Genomic DNA, 26,694 nt, shown 5'->3' on the forward strand with positions numbered 1-26,694 from the left:
CCAGGACCTCATTATGGGTTGCAGCTTCATCTATCTGCTTTAGAAGTAGACTTTCCATGCTTTCTGTTATATTTGGGGGTTTGTAACAGACCCAAATGAGAATTTTGTTACCATTTTTCCCTCCATGAATTTCAACCCATATGGACTCGACATCCTCATTTCCTTCGCTAATATCCTCCCTTAAAGTGGACTTTAGACAAGACTTTACATAGAGACAAACCCCTCCTCCTCTCCGATTTTTACGATCCTTTCTAAACAGACTGTAACCCTGTAAGTTAACTGCCCAGTCATAGCTTTCATCTAACCATGTCTCGGTTATTCCCACTATGTCAAAGTTACCTGTAGATATTTCTGCTTCTAGTTCTTCCATCTTGTTTGTCAGGCTTCTGGCGTTTGCGAGCATGCAGTTTAGAGGATTTTGTTTTGTTCCAATCTCCTCGCTGTGGATTGTTTTAGAAATGTTCTTACCTCCCTTCTGAGTATGTTTTCCTGGGTCTTCTTTGGTCGAGTCTAATGTTTTTCTTCCCGTGCCCTCTTCTTCTAGTTTAACGCCCTCCTGATGAGTGTAGCGAGTCTTCTGGCGAATGTGTGTTTCCCAGGTTTGTTGAGGTGTAGTCCGTCTCTGGCGAGGAGTCCATCGTACAAGTAATTCACACCGTGGTCCAGGAATCCGAATCCTTGTTGTCTGCACCATCGTCTTAGCCAGTTGTTTGCATCAAGGATCCTGTTCCATCTCCTGGTGCCATGCCCGTCTACTGGAAGGATAGAAGAAAAAACTACCTGTGCATCCAGTTCCTTTACTTTCTTCCCCAACTCTTCAAAGTCTTTGCAGATTGTCGGTAGGTCCTTCCTTGCCGTGTCATTGGTGCCAACATGTATCAGAAGAAATGGGTGGACGTCCTTGGAGCTGAAGAGCTTTGGTATCCTATCGGTCACATCCTTGATCATCGCACCTGGAAGGCAGCATACTTCTCTTGCAGTTATGTCCGGTCTGCAGATGGCTGCTTCTGTGCCTCTCAGTAGTGAGTCTCCCACCACCACCACTCTTCGTTGCTTCTTGGCTGTACTTTTTGCTGTCACTTGTTGCTGTGTGCCCTTTTCTTTTTTGCTTGCTGGTATTGCTTCATCCTTAGGTGTGCCATCTTCATCCTCTACAAAGATTTGATATTGGTTCTTCAGTTGTGTGGTTGGTGATTTCTCCATGGTCTTCTTGCTTCTTTTGGTCACATGCTTCCACTCATCTGCTTTTGGAGGTTCTCTGACACTTTTTTCACCTTCTGTGACCAGTAGAGATGCTTCTGTTCTGTCTAGAAAGTCTTCATTCTCTTTGATGAGTTTCAAAGTTGCTATTCTTTCTTCCAGACCCCGCACCTTTTCTTCTAAAAGGGCCACTAGTCTACACTTCTGACAGGTGAAGTTTGATTCTTCTTCTGGTCGATCTGTGAACATGTAGCACATGCTGCAGCTCACCATGTAGGTTGTCACATCTGCCATTTGTGTTGATTTTGTTTATTTGAGGCAGACATCTCCCTTTCCAGTGCAAACTACAGTATGTATCACAATAAAGATGTCGGCATGTGTGTGCCCAGACGGGTGCAGGAGCGGTCACTCTGGTGTCACACCCACAACTGCATGACTGACAGATCAGTGCCTGCAGGGAGAAGGTGGAGGTGGAGAAGTCCTTCTCCTCCCTGCACACGATGGAGACAAGTCTGGAGACGCTGCAGCCATGGGAGCACGTTCAGGCCACGCAGGAGTGTGAGGAACATGTGGCCTGAGACTAAGCCACTGCAGCTTCAACAAAATAAACAAGGCCTTTCTGGCATAACGGGAAAACAAAAGACAAAGTATAGCATGGGCCATCTGTCTGCGGGGATCCGCCGCTCAGGATCCCACAACCGGGTGCAGTATGGGTGAATACAAAACACTTCTCTGGAGCTGCCGGCTCCAGCGACACTGAACACTGAATGACTCAGAAGGCCAAATATTTACCTTCTCATATTCCACCCTGGGAGGAGACATGGTGAGCAGCCTCCCACCAGCTCTTCAGATGTTCACTTAAAAAAGTTCTCCAAGAAGGTGCTGGATCGCCACCAAGGCTAGGGGTACTCGGTACTTTGGTTCTCAGGGGGATGTCACGGTGGCTGACCCGGTCCATGATCTTTGGAAGGTCCGTTGTAAAAGGGAAAGGTCTTTAAAGGGATAGTTCGTGACGCTGCATAGGGGTCCGCTGGGGTGATGTTATGGCAGCTAGATGGTATACCTTCCCACAGGTGAAGTGTGTCCCCAGGGCTTTCCAGTGTGTAGATGGTGGATGGTGTGAGGCGCAGTGAAGAATTAGGACACAAGGTTGCAGTCTCCTTACCTTTACTGAAGGCTTCAGCATCCACAGTCCAGAGCACCAGATCACAGGGCAGGCAGAGTCCGGCCGGTTTGGAGGCAAATCCAAAGTCCCCTTAACTAGGTGGAAATCAGTAGCCTTCCTATAGCGCCTGGTGTCACGATATGGTATGAAATATCGTAAGTAGTTCTCTTGCTAGCCTGCGTGGGCTAAGCCCCCTTCTTGGAGTGATGCTGCAACAGTTTGTAGCTTCAAATTCCTGACTTTCAACTCCCAAGCCCCCCTTCCCTTTCACTCAGCCAAGAGCTGCTTTGCCAATGTACTGGGGGGAGTTTTATGGCTGAAAGGTATTTACGACCAGGTGAGAATCTTCCTCCAGCTGGAACTGGAAAATGGCTCCAAAATTCATGAAAGATTCTTTGTTTGGTTTTTGTACGATATTATGCACAATGTTTACATTAAGAACATGAAAATATATATTCGTATTCCCACTCGGTGTATCTACCCATCCCTTGAAACTCGGGCTTCTAACTCCGTCTGGTAAAGAAGTAGGGTTTTCTCTGTAAATATGTATCCCAGATAGGACATATTTGATCTCATTAGCATGCTCACGTTAATCCGAGATGAATGATGGGTTTGTTAGGACTATGACATGTTTTGTAGCGGAGTTATCGAAATTAGATATAGATTAGAATAAAATGAGTTAACTGAAGAGGTAGGAGGGACGAGGTGATCCAACCCCTTTCTGGGATGTTACAGGCTTGGCTATAACTGTCTGACACCCCTCCCCAATCTACTAATGAGGGTAAAGTTAACCCTGATGATGATGATGGGAAATCGCATGTGTTACCTGACCATGCTTTTGTAATGATGCATCTATTAACCATTTTTTTCCTAGGATTGATGGTGAAAATGTTGTACCTGTGCCAGCTGAACCTGATGATGATTTTTCTGTGAAGGTTAATGTGTCCATAGGTACAGGCGTGCCCAGCCATGTCGCTCTGCGGAGTGAGACGGCTGAGGAACCCCTAACAGGGGCAAGTGTCGGTGCTACAGGAAATGGGGAGATACATGGGAACCGTGAGGAAGGTGATGCCATGAAAGTGACCAGTGCCACCGAGGAAGGTAACTGGCCCATAAGTAGCACTGCCCCTGGAGTGTTGGGGGTGGATGGGGAGGTAGAGCCCATAGCAGAGCCAGCTGATGGGCCTGTAGAAACCCCAAGGGAGACAGCCTACGTAGCTGCTGTCACCCGCAGTCGGAGTGCCCGGAACACAGATAACTGTCTGCCTTCCGGACCCTCCTCAGCCACCACTGTGACTGAACCAGAGGTGGACCCAGAGCAGGTCCAAGAGGGTTCCCGTGGGGAAGGGACCCTGACATCGCTTCTGGCTTCCCCTAGCCAGGAGTTTCAGGCCACTCTGCACACAGATGCGAGCCTAGAGAGTTTGAGACAACTTGCCGGGACGCACTTCTCCGAGGCTGATAAGGAGAAGGTGTTCTGGGAACGAGGAAGGTTATACCGGGAGACCGTACCCGGAGAATCACAAAAGGAGTGGTTGGGGGAAAGACAGCTGGTCGTCCCGCAGCAATTCCAGGGTGAGTTGTTGCGGATTGCCCATGAGATCCCGCTAGCTGGACACTTGGGGATCAGCAAAACTAAGGCCCGGCTGTCTCAACACTTCTATTGGCCTAAGATGGGGACAGATGTGTCAAACTACTGCCGCTCCTGTATCACTTGTCAAAGAGTGGGGAAGGCGGGGCCTGCTCTTAAGGCTCCCCTGATCCCTTTGCCAGTGATAGAGGAGCCTTTCCAGAGGATCGCGGTGGACATTGTGGGCCCGCTGGCCGTCCCCAGCAGCTCTGGAAAGCAATACATCCTTACTGTGGTAGACTACGCTACCCGGTACCCAGAGGCAGAAGCTCTGTCATCAACTAGGGCAGATAAGGTGGCGGATGCCCTTTTGGCCATCTTTTCACGTGTAGGATTTCCCAGGGAAATGTTTACTGATCAAGGGACCCAATTTATGTCTCGCCTAATGGAGGCTCTCTGTAAGAGAATGCAGGTGAAGCACCTGGTATCGAGTGCGTATCACCCACAGACCAATGGCTTGTGTGAACGCTTCACTGGTACCCTCAAACAGATGCTACGCATGCTGGTTGAGACTCAAGGGCGCTACTGGGAGTGGTACCTCCCACACCTGCTGTTCGCTTACCGAGAGGTTCCGCAGGCCTCGACGGGGTTCTCCCCCTTCGAGCTCCTGTACGGCAGGCGAGTCCGGGGATCCCTTGGGTTGGTAAGAGAATCCTGGGAAGAGGAGCCGAACCCTTCTGAAGTGTCCATAGTGGAGTATGTCATGCGCTTCTGTGACAAGATGGAGACCTTGACGCAGTTGGTGCATGACAACATGACGCAGGCTCAGGCTGATCAGAAGCACTGGTACGACCAGAACGCCCGGGAGCGGACCTACCACGTGGGTCAAAAGGTGTGGGTGCTGGTCCCCGTACCAACGGATAAGCTTCAGGCAGCCTGGGAGGGCCCGTACGTCGTCCACCAACAGCTCAACCCGGTCACTTACGTGGTCACGCTTGACCACGCTCGGGGTAGGCGAAAGGCCTTTCACGTCAACATGATGAAGGCTCATCACGAACGTGAACCTTTCGTCCTACCGGTCTGCAGCTTGCCCGAAGACGGGGAGGAAGACACCCTCCTGGACATGCTGGCCCAAGCCAAGGCCAATGGGTCCATCGAGGACGTGGAGGTAAGCGCCTCGTTAACTGAACCCCAGCGGCTGCAGTTGCAAACCACACTGGAACCCTTCCGGGTCGTGTTCTCCAACCGACCTGGGAGGACTGAGTTAGCCGTCCACGAGGTGGACACCGGGAATCACGCCCCACTACGGCGAACACCCTATCGAATCTCTGACCAGGTGCAGCAGATTATGTGCCAAGAGATCGATGAGATGTTACAGCTGGGGGTGATTCGACGGTCAAAGAGCGCGTGGGCATCACCTGTAGTTCTCGTGCCAAAGAAGGACCGGACCACCCGGTTCTGCGTGGACTACAGGTGGCTCAATGCCATCACAGCCTCCGACGCGCACCCAATGCCGCGCATCGAGGAGCTGCTAGATAAGTTAGCTGGCGCAGATTACCTAACAATAATGGATTTGAGTAGAGGATACTGGCAGATTCCCCTGAGCCCCGAGGCGCAGGAGAAGTCCGCCTTTATCACGCCCTTCGGACTGTACGAGTCCACGGTCATGCCCTTCGGCATGAAGAATGCCCCTGCCACTTTCGAGCGGATGGTCAACCTCCTGCTTCAAGGACTGGAGAAGTACGCAGTGGCGTACTTGGATGACATTGCCATCTTCAGTTTCTTCTGGGAGGAACACCTGCAGCATCTCGAGGAGGTGCTCAGGCGAATTCACCAAGCAGGACTGACTATCAAGCCCGGAAGGTGCCAGATGGGCATGAGGGAGGTTCACTACCTGGGGCACCGGGTAGGCGGGGACACCCTGAAGCCAGAGCCTGACAAAGTGGGAGTGATCGTGAACTGGCCCACTACCGTGACCAAGAAACAGGTGATGTCCTTCTTGGGCACTGCAGGGTACTATAGGCGCTTCGTACAGCACTATAGTAGCCTGGCAAAACCTTTGACGGACCTCACCAGGAAGAAGCTACCCCACATCGTCAACTGGACAAATGGCTGTGAGGGGGCCTTCCAGGCGTTGAAAACCGCACTGTGCAATGCCCCTGTGTTGAAAGCAGTCGACAGCAGTCGACCGTTCTTGGTGCAGACCGACGCCAGCGAGTTTGGCCTTGGTGCTGTGCTCAGCCAGGTTGACTTGGAGGACCAAGAGCACCCCGTCTTATACCTAAGCCGGAAGCTTTTGCCGAGGGAAGTGGCCTACTCCACCATCGAGAAGGAGTGCCTGGACATAGTCTGGGCCCTGCAGCGCTTGCAGCCCTACTTGTACGGTTGCCCCTTCACTGTGGTGACCGACCACAACCCTCTGCACTGGCTAAACGCCATGGGTGGAACCAACGGCAGGTTGCTACGCTGGAACCTTGCCCTTCAACAGTTTGACTTCACCATTGAACACAAAACGGGCAAAGAGCATGCGAATGCAGATGGACTCTCCCGCCAGGGTGAACCTACTGAGGTGCCCATGGAGGCACACCATGGGGTACTGCCTCCCTAGCGCACACCAAAAGGGGGAGGTGTCACGATATGGTATGAAATATCGTAAGTAGTTCTCTTGCTAGCCTGCGTGGGCTAAGCCCCCTTCTTGGAGTGATGCTGCAACAGTTTGTAGCTTCAAATTCCTGACTTTCAACTCCTAAGCCCCCCTTCCCTTTCACTCAGCCAAGAGCTGCTTTGCCAATGTACTGGGGGGAGTTTTATGGCTGAAAGGTATTTACGACCAGGTTAGAATCTTCCTCCAGCTGGAACTGGAAAATGGCTCCAAAATTCATGAAAGATTCTTTGTTTGGTTTTTGTACGATATTATGCACAATGTGTACATTAAGAACACAAAAATATATATTCGTATTCCCACTCGGTGTATCTACCCATCCCTTGAAACTCGGGCTTCTAACTCCATCTGGTAAAGAAGTAGGGTTTTCTCTGTAAATATGTATCCCAGATAGGACATATTTGATCTCATTAGCATGCTCACGTTAATCCGAGATGAAAGATGGGTTTGTTAGGACTATGACATGTTTTGTAGCGGAGTTATCGAAATTAGATATAGATTAGAATAAAATGAGTTAACTGAAGAGGTAGGAGGGACGAGGTGATCCAACCCCTTTCTGGGATGTTACAGGCTTGGCTATAACTGTCTGCACACATCCCCAGCTTCCTCCTTGTCCAATTTTCCTGGAAGAGCTGAGCACATCCCATGAGCTGGGACGTATGGAAAACTGCACTAGCCTGGGGGCCTGCCATGCTTTGAACTTGTGAGTGTTATTTTTTTTCTCCTTTATTCCCTTTATGTTATAATTACCCGTGTACATATTTGCAATTGTCTCATTTGTAACATCTTTATAAAATATTTTTGATGCAGCACTGCCTAATTTTTATGGAATATAATATTTAATATTAGTTTGTTCTCCTGTTCTAAACCGTACCCTAAGTCTTCTGAAGGGAAATACGCTAATGTTGTGTTGGGTTAGCTTCGGACCCGTTTAATCGAAGCTGGTGGCAGCGAGAGTGTGCTGACTTTTGGGTTATGCTGAAGCGACTGCGGCGTTGATAATTATTGTTCCTGCCTGAGTGGGAGTAGTTTATCGCGTCGCTGCAGCGTGCCCAATAGCCAGTACATAGCAGGCAGCCTTTCTGGCGACTAATTACCCAGGGTGCAGTACCTAATCTGACCTGAGAGTAAGGGGGGCGCCAGAGAGCTGCAAGTGTTAAGTGGAACTGTAAGCGGGATATACATAAATCCCTGCAGTTTGTGGTATATTGAAAGCAGTGGGATACCTAGAATAATCCCCTCCTGTAAACTAAGAGGTCAATAGCCTTGTGTGTGTTTTCTCATCACATTGTTAGCAGTGGAGGGATAACTAAGATAAGCCCCCCTGCACATGTGATAGCCGTCTGTTGGCCCAAAGCCACCCCGACCCGTGACGTAGGGGTGACGGTCACGGTGTGAATTGTGACAAATTGGTGGCAGCGGTCAGGGGATTCCTGACACCTGGGTGTTGTTGTACCTTACTGTTGAGCCTCTCATAAGGTCCTCACAACTGTTGTAGATGTTCTAGATGTTATGTCTCTTTCTCTCTGTCCCCCAGATGGATAGGACAAACCCGTATGACTGGCCTGAGGCTTTTTATAGGGACTCTAGCACGCCCCAGCCCCCACAAGTTGCCACCGTGCCTCCTGGGTGTGGGGCGGATCAGTAACTTGCAATTAGCTGTCCTGCCGGTCTCTGGAGCAAGGCATAAAGGACTGTTGCTCCCTCGGTGTTCTGGCTACCGGATCCTGCGCCTCAGAAGGAAGCAGCCTGTGCAGGGCAGAACTCCTTCTGGTTTCCTCTCCTTTTGCTAAGACTTCTTCTCACTCTCTACAATACAGTTCTTTGTTTGTGTCTCTTTCTTGGGAACTCATTTCAAAAACCTGACCGGCACATCCAAACATAGACTCAGTGTGAACAGGTGCTGAACCTAGAGTCGCCAACTCGTATATAGTTAAGTAAATAAGGCAGCACACTGCAGCGCTAGAACATACAAACTTGAAAAACGAAATTTGAACTGCATTACTGCACTAGAAATATGAAAAATGAGAGCTTTTAGCGCATAAAAATGGCCAATTTTATGTGTACCTGGTAGCTCCGTTACGGCATCTCTCTTATACCAGGTCCTAAACTTGCCTTAACGGGGCTACCAGGTACACATAAAATTGGCCATTTTTATCCGCTAAAAGCTCTCATTTTTCATATTTCTAGTGCAGTAATGCAGTTCAAATTTCGTGTTTTCAAGTTTGCATGTTTTAGTGCTGCAGTGTGCTGCCTTATTTACTTAACTATATACGAGTTGGCGACTCTAGGTTCAGCACCTGTTCACACTTAGTCTATGTTTGGATGTGCCGGTCAGGTTTTTGAAATGTATTCTTTAGCCTTCTGATCGTGCACTCCGCCTCCTAGCTTCAGGTGTTTTAATTACAGCAGGTCCAATACCCCTCCACAGAGAGAGAGAATTTTAGTCTAGGAAGAGGTTTTCACATGTACCCATTCAGATGGAGACGTTTATTCTCAGCGAGGTAAGGCAAGATTAGGACCTGGTATAAGAGAGATGCCGTAACGGGGCTACCAGGTACACATACAATTGGCCATTTTTATGCGCTAAAAGCTCTCATTTTTCATATTTCTAGTGCAGTAATGCAGTTCAAATTTCATTTTTCAAGTTTGTATGTTCTAGCGCTGCAGTGTGCTGCCTTATTTACTTATCTTTCTTGGGAACTGCCGCACGTGGGGCAGGCGCAGCTCCGTGTCCCTCTGTCTAGGCCTCTGACAGGATCCCAGCACTGTCAGGGACCAACTACCTGAGCGGAGCTCAGATAGCAGGTGCCTGAGCAAAGCTCAGATCGCTTCTGCCTCACTTCCTATCCAGACCACCAGTTTTACCTAATTGTGAAGAGTGCCGTAATAAATAGGAGCATAGCCCCCCCTGGTGGACTGGAGTATGAAATGTGTTGTATGTTGGTGTTACCTGGTAAAGAGATCTCCTTTATTGCCTCCAAACGTAATATCACTCCCCCCTAGTGGAAAATGACATTACTGCAACAAGCAGGTCCCTGGGGCGCTGCATTGCCATACCCGTCACTTGGCCCTCATGAAATAATAAAGCCTATATTCTCCTCCCGTGCCAGCGCTGGTCCCACCTTGTCAGCACTCGCTCTCCCCAGGGCTCTCGTGCGGTGTCATGACACGTGACGCTGGTGTCCACGCCTAAGGACAAGTCGAACATGAAGAGGAAGTCAGAGATCACCTGCTGCCTCTTCATATTCGATTTCTCCATAGGTGGGGACAGTGGCGCCAGCGCTGATTGGGCGTCGGGCATCACATGTCATTCCACTGCATCACAGACCTGGGGAGAGCGAGAGCCACCGCGGGAATGTGCTGGAGCAAACTTCCAGGTTTCGAATCACTGAAGCTAATAGCCTCAGTGATACATATCTCATATCTCCCCTCCAGTACTTTGCCAGTGACTTTATCACCCCCCACACCATAATCCCAGGAGAAGGACTGGGGTGATGTCCCCTCATGAAGACTCTTCATGACGCTGCCCACGTGGTCTTCACTACAAGAGTTTCCTCTTTCACAGTAACTGAGCAGCAGAGCGACACATTGCACCATAATGCGGTTTTCATCATTATGTAACTACAGTTGGGGCCAAAAAAATTGACACCCCTGCAATTCTGTCAGATAATACTCAGTTTCTTCCTGAAAATGATTGCAAACACAAATTATTTGTTATTATTATCTTCATTTAATTTGTCTTAAATGAAAAAACAAAAAAAGAATTGTCCTAAAACCAAATTGGATATAATTCCACACCAAATATAAAAAGGGGGTGGACAAAAGTATTGGCACTGTTCTAAAAATCATGCGATGCTTCTGTAATTAGTGTAATGAACAGCACCTGTAACTTACCTGTGGCACCTAACAGGTGTTGGCAATAACTAAATCACACTTGCAGCCAGTTGACATGGATTAAAGTTGACTCAACCTCTGTCCTGTGTCCTTGTGTGTACCACATTGAGCATGGAGAAAAGAAAGAAGACCAAAGAACTGTCTGAGGACTTGAGAAACCAAATTGTGAGGAAGCATGAGCAATCTCAAGGCTACAAGTCCATCTCCAAAGACCTGAATGTTCCTGTGTCTACCGTGCGCAGTGTCATCAAGAAGTGTAAAGCCCATGGCACTGTGGATAACCTCCCCAGATGTGGACGGAAAAGAAACATTGACAAGAGATTTCAACGCAAGATTGTGCGGATGTTGGATAAAGAACCTCGACTAACATCCAAACAAGTTCAAGCTGCCCTGCAGTCCGAGGGCACAACAGTATCAACACGTACTATCCGTCGGCATCTGAATGAAAAGGGACTGTATGGTAGGAGACCCAGGAAAACCCCACTTCTTACCCTGAGACATAAAAAAGCCAGGCTGGAGTTTACTAAAACTTACCTGAAAAAGCCTAAAACATTTTGGAAGAATGTTCTCTGGTCAGATGAGACAAAAGTAGAGCTTTTTGGGCAAAGGCATCAACATAGAGTTTACAGGAGAAAATAAGAGGCATTCAAAGAAAAGAACACTGTCCCTACAGTCAAACATGGCGGAGGTTCCCTGATGTTTTGGGGTTGCTTTGCTGCCTCTGGCACTGGACTGCTTGACCATGTGCATGGCATTATGAAGTCTGAAGACTACCAACAAATTTTGTAGCATAATGTAGGGCCCAGTGTGAGAAAGCTGGGTCTCCCTCAGAGGTCATGGGTCTTCCAGCAGGACAATGACCCAAAACACACTTCAAAAAGCACCAGAAAATGGTTTGAGAGAAAGCACTGGAGACTTCTAAGGTGGCCAGCAATGAGTCCAGACCTGAATCCCATAGAACACCTGTGGAGAGATCTAAAAATGGCAGTTTGGAGAAGGCACCCTTCAAATATCAGGGACCTGGAGCAGTTTGCCAAAGAAGAATGGTCTAAAATTCCAGCAGAGCATTGTAAGAAACTCATTGATGGTTACCGGAAGCGGTTGGTCGCAGTTATTTTGGCTAAAGGTTGTGCAACCAAGTATTAGGCTGAGGGTGCCAATACTTTTGTCTGGACCATTTTTGGAGTTTTGTGTGAAATGATCAATGTTTTGCTTTTTGCTTCATTCTCTTTTGCGTTTTTTCATTTAAGACAAATTAAATGAGGATAATAATACCAAAGAATTTGTGTTTGCAATCATTTTCAGGAAGAAACTGAGTATTATTTGACAGAATTGCAGGGGTGTCAATACTTTTGGCCACAACTGTATACTGCAGATTCCATCATTTGTGTTATTCATATTCCTTGGAATTCTGGTCATTCGTTTACTGATCATCGTGTGTGGACTTGGGAAAGAACCCTTCCCCTAATGTCACACAATCAGCATGTGCCCCATGAGGGTTATAACGTCCTCTGGACACGTTAGGTTATAGGTGGTACTCAATGGACGTGTGTCGCCCTATATAGTGAGGACTGTGATCATCTGATGATGCCCCTCACACTGTAGAAACATCTGGAAGAGGATTGTCCAGAGAAGAGAAGGCCACGACAGTAAAGCCTCCTGAGACCACTCGTGTGGGGGCTTCTCATCCATGGAGGGGATCACTCACAATGTGCGGGGGCTTCTCATCCATGGAGGGGGTCACTCACAATGTGCGGGGGCTTCTCATCCATGGAGAGGGTCACTCACAATGTGCGGAGACTTCTCATCCATGGAGGGGATCATTCACAATGTGTGGGGGCTTCTCATCCATGGAGGGGATCACTCACAATGTGTGGGGGCTGCTCATCCATGGAGGGGATCACTCACAATGTGTGGGGGCTGCTCATCCATGGAGGGAATCACTCACAATGTGTGGGGGGTCTTCTCATCTGTGGGGGGGGGGGGATCACTCACAATGTGTGGGGGCTTCTCATCCATGGAGGGGATCAGTCACAATGTGTGGGGGCTTCTCATCTGTGGGGGGGGGGGATCACTCACAATGTGATGCTCCAATTCTGGGGCGGCTACGGGCTGGTATTTTTAGGCTGGGAGGTGTCCAATTACCAGTGATCTTCCCAGCCTGATGATACCAGCCCACAGCTGTCTGCTTTACCTATGCTGGTTATCAAGATTAGGCGTGGGCCCATGTAATTTTTTTAAATGATTTATTAGTCGATTAAACAAAGCTAAAACACCCTTTGATGCCACATCAGACACTAAAGGGTGGAAGCTTACTACTATATGTAGGGGGCTTGTCAAATTAAATATCTGCAGTATCTATTTACTTTCCGTTTGCTCTGCTGTCTGTGTTTCAACCAACTTTAATACAGAAACACATAAAAACATCGGTGAGCGGCGGACGGCGGTGCGGAATTCAGGCAGAAATTCAGCTGTGAAACCCTGAACAAACTCCGAGCGGGGGAAGTATCTTCACAGATAACAGTTTGTTCTTCAGTAAGTTTAGTCTTTAGATTTGGTTTCGTTTATACATAACTTTCCACCACGTGAGATAAGATTAGGTCGTGTGTCAGAAGGATCTCTACATTTATGTTTTCCAAGAAATCAGGTAAGAGTACAAATTTGGCCTTTTGTGTTGAAATCAGTCATCGCTTCTGCTTTAGTTTCATTGTTTAAGTGGAAGTATTCTGACACAAAGTGGTGACCTGACACATCCTACCACCGCCCATCGCTAATATTTTTGTTTATTTATGTAGCATTAACTCTTTAGGCCCCAGCACATGCCAGAGTATATAGTAACTCCCCCGAGAGGTAATTGCATAAATCCGTATGTAGTGAGCTCCCCCTAGTGGTGGCTGTATAAATCTGTATGAAGTGAGCTTCTCCTAGTGGAGGCTGTATAAATCTATATGTAATGAGCTCCCCCTAGTTGTGACTGTATAGATCTGTATGTAGTGAGCTCCCCCTAGTGGTGACTGTATAAATCTGTATGTAGTGAGCTCCCCCTAGTGGTGACTGTATAAATCTGTATGTAGTGAGCTCCCCCTAGTGGTGACTGTATAAATCTGTATGTAGTGAGCTCCCCCTAGTGGTGACTGTATAAATCTGTATGTAGTGAGCTCCCCCTAGTGGTGACTGTATAAATCTGTATGTAGTGAGCTCCCCCTAGTGGTGACTGTATAAATCTGTATGTAGTGAGCTCCCTCTAGTGGTGACAGTATAAATCTGTATGTAGTGAGCTCCCCCTAGTTGTGACTGTATAAATCTGTATGTAGTGAGCTCCCTCTAGTGGTGACTGTATAAATCTGTATGTAGTAAGCTCCTCCTAGTGGTGACTGTATAAATCTGTATGTAGTGAGCTCCCCCTAGTTGTGACTGTATAAATCTGTATGTAGTGAGCTCCCTCTAGTGGTGACTGTATAAATCTGTATGTAGTGAGCTCCTCCTAGTGGTGACTGTATAAATCTGTATGTAGTGAGCTCCTCCTAGTGGAGGCTGTATAAATCTGTATGTAGTGAGCTCCCCCTAGTTGTGACTGTATAGATCTGTATGTAGTGAGCTCCCCCTAGTGGTGACTGTATAAATCTGTATGTAGTGAGCTCCCCCTAGTGGTGACTGTATAAATCTGTATGTAGTGAGCTCCCCCTAGTGGTGACTGTATAAATCTGTATGTAGTGAGCTCCCTCTAGTGGTGACTGTATAAATCTGTATGTAGTGTATGTAGTGAGCTCCTCCTAGTGGTGACTGTATAAATCTGTATGTAGTGAGCTCCCCCTAGTTGTGACTGTATAAATCTGTATGTAGTGAGCTCCCTCTAGTGGTGACTGTATAAATCTGTATGTAGTGAGCTCCTCCTAGTGGTGACTGTATAAATCTGTATGTAGTGAGCTCCTCCTAGTGGAGGCTGTATAAATCTGTATGTAGTGAGCTCCCCCTAGTTGTGACTGTATAGATCTGTATGTAGTGAGCTCCCCCTAGTGGTGACTGTATAAATCTGTATGTAGTGAGCTCCCCCTAGTGGTGACTGTATAAATCTGTATGTAGTGAGCTCCCCCTAGTGGTGACTGTATAAATCTGTATGTAGTGAGCTCCTCCTAGTGGAGGCTGTATAAATCTGTATGTAGTGAGCTCCCCCTAGTGGTGACTGTATAGATCTGTATGTAGTGAGCTCCCCCTAGTGGTGACTGTATAAATCTGTATGTAGTGAGCTCCCCCTAGTGGTGACTGTATAAATCTGTATGTAGTGAGCTCCCCCTAGTGGTGACTGTATAAATCTGTATGTAGTGAGCTCCCTCTAGTGGTGACAGTATAAATCTGTATGTAGTGAGCTCCCCCTAGTTGTGACTGTATAAATCTGTATGTAGTGAGCTCCCCCTAGTTGTGACTGTATAAATCTGTATGTAGTGAGCTCCTCCTAGTGGAGGCTGTATAAATCTATATGTAATGAGCTCCCCCTAGTTGTGACTGTATAAATCTGTATATAGTGAGCTCCCCCTAGTGGTTGCTGTATAAATCTGCATACAGTGAGCTCCCCCTAGTGGTGACTATATAAATCTGTATATAGTGAGCGCCTCCTAGTGGTGGCTGTATAAATCTGTATATAGTGAGCGCCTCCTAGTGGTGGCTGTATAAATCTGTATGTAGTGAGCTCCCCTAGTGGTTGCTGTATAAATCTGCATACAGTGAGCTCCCCCTAGTGGTGACTGTATAAATCTGTATATAGTGAGCGCCTCCTAGTGGTGGCTGTATAAATCTGTATGAAGTGAGTTCCTCCTAGTGGTGACTGTACAAATCTGTATGTAGTGAGCTCCCCCTAGTGGTGACTGTATAAATCTGTATGTAGTGAGCTCCCCCTAGTGGTGACTGTATAAATCTGTATGTAGTGAGCTCCCTCTAGTGGTGACTGTATAAATCTGTATGTAGTGAGCTCCTCCTAGTGGTGACTGTATAAATCTGTATGTAGTGAGCTCCCCCTAGTGGTGACTGTATAAATCTGTATGTAGTGAGCTCCCCCTAGTGGTGACTGTATAAACCTGTATATAGTGAGCTCCTCCTAGTGGTGACTGTATAAATCTGTATGTAGTGAGCTCCCCCTAGTGGTGACTGTATAAACCTGTATATAGTGAGCTCCTCCTAGTGGTGGCTGTATAAATCTGTATGTAGTGAGCTCCCCCTAGTGGTGACTGTATAAATCTGTATGTAGTGAGCTCCCCCTAGTGGTGACTGTATAAACCTGTATATAGTGAGCTCCTCCTAGTGGTGACTGTATAAATCTGTATGTAGTGAGCTCCCCCAAGTGGTGACTGTATAAATCTGTATGTAGTGAGCTCCCCCTAGTGGTGACTGTATAAACCTGTATATAGTGAGCTCCTCCTAGTGGTGGCTGTATAAATCTGTATGTAGTGAGCTCCCTCTAGTGGTGGCTGTATAAATCTGTATGTAGTGAGCTCCCTCTAGTGGTGGCTGTATAAATCTGTATGTAGTGAGTTCCCCTAGTGGTGACTGTATAAATCTGTATGTAGTGAGCTCCCCCTCATGGCGACTGTATAATCTGTCTGTAGTGAGCTCCCCCTAGTGGTGACTGTATAAACCTGTATATAGTGAGCTCCTCCTAGTGGTGACTGTATAAATCTGTATGTAGTGAGCTCCCTCTAGTGGTGGCTGTATAAATCTGTATGTAGTGAGTTCCCCTAGTGGTGACTGTATAAATCTGTATGTAGTGAGCTCCCCCTCATGGCGACTGTATAATCTGTCTGTAGTGAGCTCCCCCTAGTGGTGACTGTATAAACCTGTATATAGTGAGCTCCTCCTAGTGGTGGCTGTATAAATCTGTATGTAGTGAGCTCCCTCTAGTGGTGGCTGTATAAATCTGTATGTAGTGAGTTCCCCTAGTGGTGACTGTATAAATCTGTATGTAGTGAGCTCCCCCTCATGGCGACTGTATAATCTGTCTGTAGTGAGCTCCCCCTAGTGGTGACTGTATAAACCTGTATATAGTGAGCTCCTCCTAGTGGTGACTGTATAAATCTGTATGTAGTGAGCTCCCCCAAGTGGTGACTGTATAAATCTGTATGTAGTGAGCTCCCCCTAGTGGTGACTGTATAAACCTGTATATAGTGAGCTCCTCCTAGTGGTGGCTGTATAAATCTGTATGTAGTGAGCTCCCTCTAGTGGTGGCTGTATAAATCTGTATATAGTGAGCTCCTCCTAGTGGTGGCTGTATAAATCTGTATGTAGTGAGCTCCCCCTAGTGGTGACTGTATAAATCTGTATGTAGTGAGCTCCCCCTAGTGGTGACTGTATAAACCTGTATATAGTGAGCTCCTCCTAGTGGTGGCTGTATAAATCTGTATGTAGTGAGCTCCCTCTAGTGGTGGCTGTATAAATCTGTATATAGTGAGCTCCTCCTAGTGGTGGCTGTATAAATCTGTATGTAGTGAGCTCCCTCTAGTGGTGGCTGTATAAACCTGTATATAGTGAGCTCCTCCTAGTGGTGGCTGTATAAATCTGTATGTAGTGAGCTCCCTCTAGTGGTGGCTGTATAAATCTGTATGTAGTGAGTTCCCCTAGTGGTGACTGTATAAATCTGTATGTAGTGAGCTCCCCCTCATGGCGACTGTATAATCTGTCTGTAGTGAGCTCCCCCTAGTGGTGACTGTATAAACCTGTATATAGTGAGCTCCTCCTAGTGGTGACTGTATAAATCTGTATGTAGTGAGCTCCCCCAAGTGGTGACTGTATAAATCTGTATGTAGTGAGCTCCCCCTAGTGGTGACTGTATAAACCTGTATATAGTGAGCTCCTCCTAGTGGTGGCTGTATAAATCTGTATGTAGTGAGCTCCCTCTAGTGGTGGCTGTATAAATCTGTATGTAGTGAGTTCCCCTAGTGGTGACTGTATAAACCTGTATATAGTGAGCTCCTCCTAGTGGTGGCTGTATAAATCTGCATGTAGTGAGCTCCCTCTAGTGGTGGCTGTATAAATCTGTATGTAGTGAGCTCCCCCTAGTGGTGGCTGTATAAATCTGTATGTAGTGAACTCTTTTATTATAAAAATACAAAACTTACAATAAACAGCAAAAATCAAAACCCCAGCAAAAGCAACTGTCCGAGTCCAACATTATCCCCCCAGTCCAAAGCAAAGTCCGAGTCCAGCATCACTGCCCCCAGTCAAAGCAACCCCGCAAAAGAAAACAAACTGCCTTCTTCTTTCTCAGAGAAGCTTCCTCCATCTTTCTTTCTTGTTGTTTTCTGTCCTTTACTTGTCTTTTCACTTTAATTCTCCAGATCTCCTCCTCCCCAGGTTACCTCACCCAAGGAGAGAAGAAACATTTTATTAATACACGCGCACATACACACTTCATAGCAAACCTAACAAAGAAAACTCTGGTCCATCGCCCAAAAAGAAACACTATAGCCACCTGGCTTAAACACATCTATCTAAAACACACAATTTTTTTTATTTATTTTATAATATTTTTTTTTTCCCGAGGAACTCATAACCTCTTGCTTAAATGACAGGTGCATTAACCCTGAAAGCCACAGGATCATCACATTACAATACAATGCTACATAACTCCATATATACAACACTTACCCAGAGCCAGGATTGGTGCCTGTAAGCCCTATATCAGTAATTCACTTCTGCAAAACAAAAATCTGATCGTGAAAAGCCCCAGCCCGCCACCGGGAAACCGGAGATGACAGGCTTCTACCCTAGCAATCTTTTAACTCTACCAGCCGTCCCTACCTGTCTAGACATCTCCCCTTATTTTTCTACCTACCTTTCCCTGTCTCTCCCTGCCTGACCCTACTACCCTACCTAACTCACCGCGTGCCTACCTAACTGTCCCTGGGCTGTCCCTGTCCTGTCCCTAACTATCTACCTGTCCCTACTGAGGCTATCTACCTGTCCCTATCACTTACCTGCTTATCTAAGCCCTAGGTACATTAAATGAGAACCCTCTCCAGAGAAGAGAGGCCCTCGCTGCACCTAGCCTGTCATACTCCAGAGAGCGCACCTTCACCAGGCCACCCAGAATGTTCCTAACAACCTCATCCCGGGGGAGGATTTTCTGCTGAGTTGACACTAAGCACCGTGCGTTCCACGTGTAAAACCTGACGACTAAACTGACTAGAAATAAAGTGCCCCGATCTCAGCCACCCAGGGATCTGAATGCCCCATACGTCCACTCCGCATAGGAAAGGTGTGCCAGCCGAGGCCAGCCTATGGAAGCACCCACCCTGATGTAGACCCTTGTATTAAAAGGACACTGAAGGAGGAAGTGCTCCATGCTTTCCAGCGTGTCGCAACACCCCTCACGGGGACAACCCCGATCATCGGAGTTCCTACACTTCAGGTTGTCCCTTACGTACAGTTTCCCATGGAAGCAGCGCCAAGCCAAGTCACAAAACTTCAAGGGGACCCGTGTAGAATTCAATAACCTCAGCCCATCCTCCAGATCCCGACTTGGGCAATCTTTGAACACCAGAGGCTTCTGGAAATGGGTCAACAGGACCCTCCTGTCAAGGAATTTCCTCGACATGGTCCTGATCTCCCACATTCCCAGACCCCACCGGCGGATCACCTTCCGAACCGGGGTAGCGTAAGCCGGGAGATGCCCGTGCGGTGTGCGCAGGTCCTTCACTTGCCCTCCTGTCTCCCATTCCTGGAAGAAGGGCCGAAGCCATCCCCTGCAGGAGAATACCCACTGTTATGATACGGTGGTTTAGGAGCAACATGGAACGAGCTCTGAAGGAAGTGGTAACTGTACTGACCGCAGTCCCTAAACTCAACACAACACTAGAAGTAGCCGTGGAATGCTCCTAACTCTCCCTAGGCATCTCGTCACAGCCTAAGAGCTAACTACCCCTAAAGAAAGAAGCAGGAAAACTATCTTGCCTCAGAGAAAATCCCCAAAGGATAGATTAGCCCCCCACAAATAATGACTGTGAGTGGAGAGGGAAAAGACAAACACAGAATGAAACCAGGATGAGCACAGGAGGCCAGCCTAGCGAAATAGATAGGACAGGATGGAATACTGTGCGGTCAGTATAAAACACTACAAAAATCCACGCAGAGTTTACAAAAAATCTCCACACGTGACTAAAGGTGTGGAGGGCAAATCTGCCTACCAGAGCTTCCAGCAAGACAGAATAAATCCACACTGATAAGCTGGACAAACATAGAAAGCACAGAACAGATAAGTCCACAATCTGTGAACAGAAAAGAGCAAGCAAAAACTTAGCTTAGCTGAACTGGTCAGGATAACAGGGAACTCCAAAGAGATGTGAATCCAACCAGGAACCATTTACAAGTGGCACTGGCTGAAGAAAGAGCCAGACCTAAATAGCGAGCAGAAGAGACGATAAGTGGAGGCAGCTGATGACAGCTAACTCCAAGGAGCAGCCATACCACTAGAAACCACAAGAGGGAGCCCAAGAGCAGAACTCACAAAAGTGCCACTTACAACCACCGGAGGGAGCCCAAGAGCGGAATTCACAACAACCCACGGAGGAGCCCTCTCTGACCAGAGGTTGGCGATGTTTTAGTCTTGACAAAAGTGTTTATTAGAAACACCACTGGGTTGACCATACCCAACCCTCCTAGTCTCCTTGTGCGATATGTGACCTCCCGCTTGACTAGGTTCAGCCTATTTCCCCATAACATCTGGAAAAACAGGCTGTAGACCCGTGTCCAGAGCGGCTCTGGCAACATGCAGACACTGCCCAGGTATATTAACAAGGGTAGCAAAAAACCCTTAACCAGGCTAACCCTTTCCCTCAGGGTCAAAGACCAACCCTTCCATTGGTCCACCTTCTGGGCGGCGATCTTAAGTCTGCCCTCCCAATTTTGCTGGGGGTAGTCCCCAGGGCCGAATTCGATGCCTAGGATTTTTGCCGATGCCTGGGGCTCTGGAAGAGTGTCCGGGAGACCAAAACTAGGGTCTCCCCCTCCCAGCCAGAGACTCTCACACTTTTCCTGATTAATTCTGGACCCAGAAGCCTCCGAGTAGCGATCAACCTCAGACATGACCCACTCCACCTCCTCACCCGAGGACACAAAAAGGGAGACGTCATCGGCATACGCTACCACCCTCAGAGTGGCTTCCGGGGCCACCTGGTCCATCCTGACTCCCGCCAACGGCCCACGCTCAATCCTCCTTAAAAGGGGATCTATCGCGAACACGTATAACATCGGGCTCAATGGACAGCCCTGGCGGACCCCAGACCCAACCTCAAAAGGGCGGCCAGACCAACCATTCACGAGCGGGAAAGTCTCTGCCCCTGCGTACAAGATCTTTAGCCAATTTACAAACCCCCCAGGCAGACCGTACCTCAGAAGGACGGACCAGAGGTACTCATGGTTAACCCGATCAAAAGCCTTCGCCTGGTCTAAGGACAGCAAGTACCCCTTCCAGTGACCTGCCCTGCCCTGCTCCACTGCCTCTCGGACACCGAACACAGCACTAAACGTACTGCGGCCTGGAACAGAGCAGTGCTGGGCTCCCGAAAGGAGCCGGGGTGCAAACTTCACCAGCTGTTTCAACAGCACCTTTGCCAGAACCTTCCGGTCCGTATTGAGAAGCGCTATGGGACGCCAATTCTCAATACGGGACGGGTCCTTACCCTTTGACAGGATAAGTTTACAGGAGGTTTAACAATGATCAATGTAAGGTTATACACATGGGAAGAAGGAATCAATATCACCATTACACACTGAACGGGAAACCACTGGGTAAATCTGACAGGGAGAAGGACTTGGGGATCCAAGTTAATGATAAACTTACCTGGAGCAGCCAGTGCCAGGCAGCAGCTGCCAAGGCAAACAGGATCATGGGGTGCATTAAAAGAGGTCTGGATACACATGATGAGAGCATTATACTGCCTCTGTACAAATCCCTAGTTAGACCGCACATGGAATACTGTGTCCAGTTTTGGGCACCGGTGCTCAGGAAGGATATAATGGAACTAGAGAGAGTACAAAGGAGGGCAACAAAATTAATAAAGGGGATGGGAGAACTACAATACCCAGATAGATTAACGAAATTAGGATTATTTAGTCTAGAAAAAAGACGACTGAGGGGCGATCTAATAACCATGTATAAGTATATAAGGGGACAATACAAATATCTAGCTGAGGATCTGTTTATACCAAGGAAGGTGACGGGCACAAGGGGGCATTCTTTGCGTCTGGAGGAGAGAAGGTTTTTCCACCAACATAGAAGAGGATTCTTTACTGTTAGGGCAGTGAGAATCTGGAATTGCTTGCCTGAGGAGTTGGTGATGGCGAACTCAGTCGAGGGGTTCAAGAGAGGCCTGGATGTCTTCCTGGAGCAGAACAATATTGTATCATACAATTATTAGGTTCTGTAGAAGGACGTAGATCTGGGGATTTATTATGATGGAATATAGGCTGAACTGGATGGACAAATGTCTTTTTTCGGCCTCACTAACTATGTTACTATGTTACTATAATCAGGGCAGACTGCCTCATCAACTGGGAAAGAGCGCCTGAGGAGAGACACTCGTTAAACACCTCAGTCAAGAGAGGGACCAAGGAGTCCCTAAAGGTCTTATAAAACTCGGATGTTAAGCCATCCGGACCTGGCGATTTCTTAGGCCGAAGCCCATCAATGGCCAGTCGCACTTCCTCTTCCCTGATTGGTTCTGTCAAAACGTGAAGCGAGGGGTCATCCCCTGGCTCAGGGATGGCCTCGGCCAGGAAAGCCGACATCACGTTCCGATCCAGATCCCTCTTCCCCAAGAGGTGTGAGTAGAAAGATCTGATCACCTCCAGGATCCCTGATTTGGATCTTTTCAGGGAACCCGTATCGTCGACCAAACCTGTCACCACCTTACAACTCACTGACATCTTACAGTTTCTGTTGGGGTCAGGCGAGCGGTACCTCCCGAAATCCCTCTCAAAAACCAAAGATGTGTGCCTATCGTACTGACACCTCTTGAGTAAAGACTTCACTCTGGAGATCTCCTCACGGTCACCTCCAGCCGAGACGAGATGTTCGAGTTTCCTCCTCAGTTCCTGACACAGGCGGTACCTGCTCAGGCTCCTGAGGCTCGAGAGCTGGCGGAAGAAACTCGCAACCCGATCCTTGAACATCTCCCACCACTCTGACTTATTGCTACAGAGATCCAAAAGCGGTACCTGGCTCTGAAGAAAGTCCTCAAAGGATTGTCTTATCTCTGCTTCTTCCAAGAGGGACGAATTCAGCTTCCATAGTCCCCTTCCCATCCGAGGGGTTTCTGAAACATTCAGAGAAAAAGAAATCAGACAGTGATCGGAGAACTCCACCTCAACAACGGACACTGCTGAAGAGATGGCTTCCTCCTTTAAAAAAAAACCTGTCTATCCTAGACCTACAATTACCTCTATGAAAGGTGAAACCACAGTGACCTGGGGTGTGCCGGATGTGGACATCCACCAGGCGAGCGTCACTAGCTATGCTATTAAGAGTATTACTATCATAAGCCAGCCGGTCAATGGAGCCTCCCCTATCACGAAGCCTTGTGACAGTGTTAAAGTCACCTCCAAAGACCACCTGCCGACTGGTAAAAAGATAGGGCTTAATCTTCAGGAAGAGACATTTACGGTCCCACTTTGACTGCGGACCATAGATGTTAATGAGCCGAAGCTCCTGTCCCCTCATGAAGACGTCTAAGACCAGGCACCTCCCCATTTCTACCTCGATAACTCTCCGGCATTCAACCGATGCAGTCTTAAAAAGGACTGCCACCCCGCTACACGGCTCGGCCGCAAGAGACCAGTACGAAGACCCGCACCTCCACTCGCTCTACGCCTTGCGTATGGCCCCCATATCCGTAAGCCTGGTCTCCTGCAAAAACAAAATTTCAGCCTCAAATCGGGTGAGAAAATCAAAGGCCGCAAATCTAGCCGCATCAGACTTTATACTAGCGACATTAATGGTCGCTAGAGTCAACGGGGTGGGTGCCGCCATCATGAGTGATCGAGTTAGATGGCCTTTTTCATCACCCACCCTTTTTCTTAGCCCGCTCATCTCCGGACGATGAAGCCCCCCTCTTCTTTTCAGAGAGACAGAGGTATCCATCCCTCCCACCTCTTTCTCATCTCCGGACCCAGGGTCATCCCCACCTCCCGAGGAAGACACACCCCCCGGAGAAGGGACTCCCCCGCCTCCCAAAGGCCCTCCCGATGTTACCTCCGGAACCTCACCCCCGACTCCCGTCTCAGCAGGATCGTCAAGGGCTTGGAACCGGTTGGAGAGAGGGATCAGAGGGGAGTTGGTGGGACCTTCCTTAGGCACCTTGGTCAGGGAAGAAGATTTTCCACCTTTTTTCTTCTTTTTTTAACTTTTGGCACTCTTGGCACTCCTTTTGGTACCCTTGTCACCCATTTCTTTTGGCTGTTCCCCTCCATCCTCATCAAAACTTTCATATTGAGAGGCATCTGAGAGATCAGCCACTTCCTCATTGTCCATCCGTCTGATCTCCTCATTCACCGCTTCCTCCTCCGGGGCCTCAGTGACATGGGCCGTCGCCTCGGAGGAGGGGGCAGCCATTACCCCAGTTTCTCGAGGCTCCTCCTGCCCCCTGCCCTCCTGACGCCTTGCCTGCCTCCGCTGGTAAGAGGGGCCCCTAGCCCTGCCATTCCTCATCGGCCCCTCAGCTCCTCCCCCGCTACCACCTCCAACCTCTGCAGAAGTTGCACCGCCAGGAACTTCCTCACGGCTCCCCTCCGCCTGGCTGGCCATGGCATTAGAGAAGGAACGAGGGCAGCGGCTGAACGGGTGACCTAGATCACCACACAGGTGACATCGAATGACACCACAGGATGCGGCGAGGTGACCTACCTCGCCACACAAGGCACATTTCTGCACCTTGCAGCCCGCGCTGAAGTGGCGAGGATCACCGCACCTGTGGCATACCTTTGGCTGCCCCTGGTAGAAGACCAGAATCCGATCCCTTTTCAGAAAAGCCGAGGAAGGGCTGTGGGTGACAGTGCCCCCTGAACGCTTCAACTTTACCATGAAGGTCCAGCCCCCTGACCAGATACCAAAATCATCCCGATTCTTCTTCGGGACCTCCACAACCTCGCCGTACCGACTCAACCAGGTCATTATGTCAACGCCAGAAAGAGACTCATTACATGTTAAAAAGGTCACTTTCTTCGGCCCACTTTGGCGAGAAATTGCTTCCACGGCGAAACCTCGCCAGCCGGGCTCCTCTTTTACCAGCTCATAATTCGACCAAAAGAGCTCCAAGCCCTCCGGCCGAACAAAGGTGATATCAAAGGTGGAGGTCCCAAAAGGATGTATCAGAGCAAAGATGTCAATAGCCCTGAAGTCCATCTTCATGAGGAGCTTCACCACATTTGTCCTGGATGGACACGCTTCATCGCCCCTCCAGCGAAGACGAACCACATTTCTCCTGGAGACCCCCTGCCCAGCTGTCGGGAGGGACCACACGGTCTCCCCCCCCCCTTTTCTCTTGGAAGGCAGCTAGACCAAACTTATCTAGCCAGTAGGACAACGCCACCTCTCTTCCCTCTACATTGATCGTCCGCTCTCCTTTTCTGAGGGCCTCCAGGAAACGGCGGCGAAAAGCTTCATTCCCTGGGTCCGGAGATGAGGAAGACCCCTGTGGAACCCCAGCGGCAGCAGCCGCATAACTAATGGCGGCTGCAGGTGAGGGGGACGATGGACCAGCCCCTATATTCCCTGAACCCTCAACCTCACAGTCAACCATCTCCACCTCACTTACCTCAGCCTCACCATTTTCATTAGAAGTCCCCACGCTGGCACCATTCACACCAACCATACCTCCAGCAGAAACTGCCCTTCCAACACCTGACCCTTCACCATTATCACACACACTATTCACACCACTTGCACCACTTCCATTCTTATTTACATTTTTGCTTGCATTTTATTTGTCTGCTTTCTGCTGGGGTTGTTGCTGTTTGCAGTGCAGCTGCCCCTTTAAGATCAATACTGCAGGGTTTAAAGGGAACCTGTCACCTGAATTTGGCGAGACTGGTTTTGGGTCATATGGGCGGAGTTTTCAGGTGTTTGTTTCACCCTTTCCTTACCCGCTAGCTGCATGCTGGCTGCAATATTGGATTGAAGTTCATTCTCTGTCCTCCATAGTACACGCCTGCACAAGGCAAGATTGCTTTGCACAGGCGTGTACTATGGAGAACAGGAATGAACTTCAATCCAATATTGCAGCCAGCATGCAGCCAGCGTGTAAGGAAAGGGTGAAACAAACACCTGAAAACTCCGCCCATATGACCCAAAACCAGTCCCGCCAAATTCAGGTGACAGAGTCCCTTTAATTACCACACCCTGCTTTTCAGCAGAGCATGTGCTGGCAGCTGCAGACTATCTCCACGCTCCTGTGTGCACTTCACCGCCGGGTCCCCCACAGATACAGGTGACACACATGCAGAGGACCCCGGCGGTGCGACTTTCTCCGGCGAGGATGCGGTCCGGACCAGTATTACCGCAGCCATTACAGCTGCACCCGAGTTGATAACCGGTGCCGGGGTCCCGGACTTTGACCCACATCGGATCTGCATGTGGGGGACCCCGACACCACAGCACACACCGCCGATGATGCGGCCCCGGCTGACAGCGCACCGCCAACACTGCGGGGACCGGTGACCACCGGCAAGGTACCCACAGTCCCTACCCCCCCGAGCTTCAGCGGGTGCAGCAGGCGCCAGGCCGTCCCCCGTTTCCACAGAGGATCGGGCCTGGACACCTCCACAGGTTTTATTACTGCCCGCCACAGGGCCACTCTCCAGACCATGCACACTGTCCGGCTCTGCAGCCGCATGCCCACTCTCGCCCCCTCTGCTACCGCCAGCAGAGACGGCGACCTGCGCCATATGACTTGTACTCTCCCCGCTCCCTCGCACCGGACCCACTGCAGGTCCCGGGCCGGGGTGGGTAGCGGGCTCCACACAGCGGGACCGGGGGGTCCCAGGAAGGGGGACAAACACCAACCTCTCCTCCGATGTTTTCTTCCTTTTTTTTCTTTTTCCCCCTCCCGGTTGCCTCGTCCCCGCAGACCTCATCCCCAAACTTCAGGTGGGCATAATTTACTGGGGACTCTAGCTGACGGATCTGCTGCAAGACGAGGCAACCCCCACTACTGCTGT

At 48.9% G+C, this 26,694-nt stretch overlaps 1 long non-coding RNA gene across 1 annotated transcript; it reads right to left on the reverse strand.

The window, feature by feature from the left end:
- Positions 1-17,562: 17,562 nt before the first annotated feature.
- Positions 17,563-23,583, reverse strand: LOC138671386 (uncharacterized). The gene is made up of 2 exons (XR_011319457.1): positions 22,699-23,583; positions 17,563-18,176 (listed from the first exon to the last, which is right to left on the reverse strand). It is a non-coding gene; the product is annotated as an uncharacterized lncRNA (long non-coding RNA).
- Positions 23,584-26,694: the final 3,111 nt, after the last annotated feature.

The sequence above is a fragment of the Ranitomeya imitator genome, chromosome 3 (assembly GCF_032444005.1).
Source record: "Ranitomeya imitator isolate aRanImi1 chromosome 3, aRanImi1.pri, whole genome shotgun sequence".
Taxonomy (NCBI): Eukaryota; Metazoa; Chordata; class Amphibia; order Anura; family Dendrobatidae; genus Ranitomeya; species Ranitomeya imitator.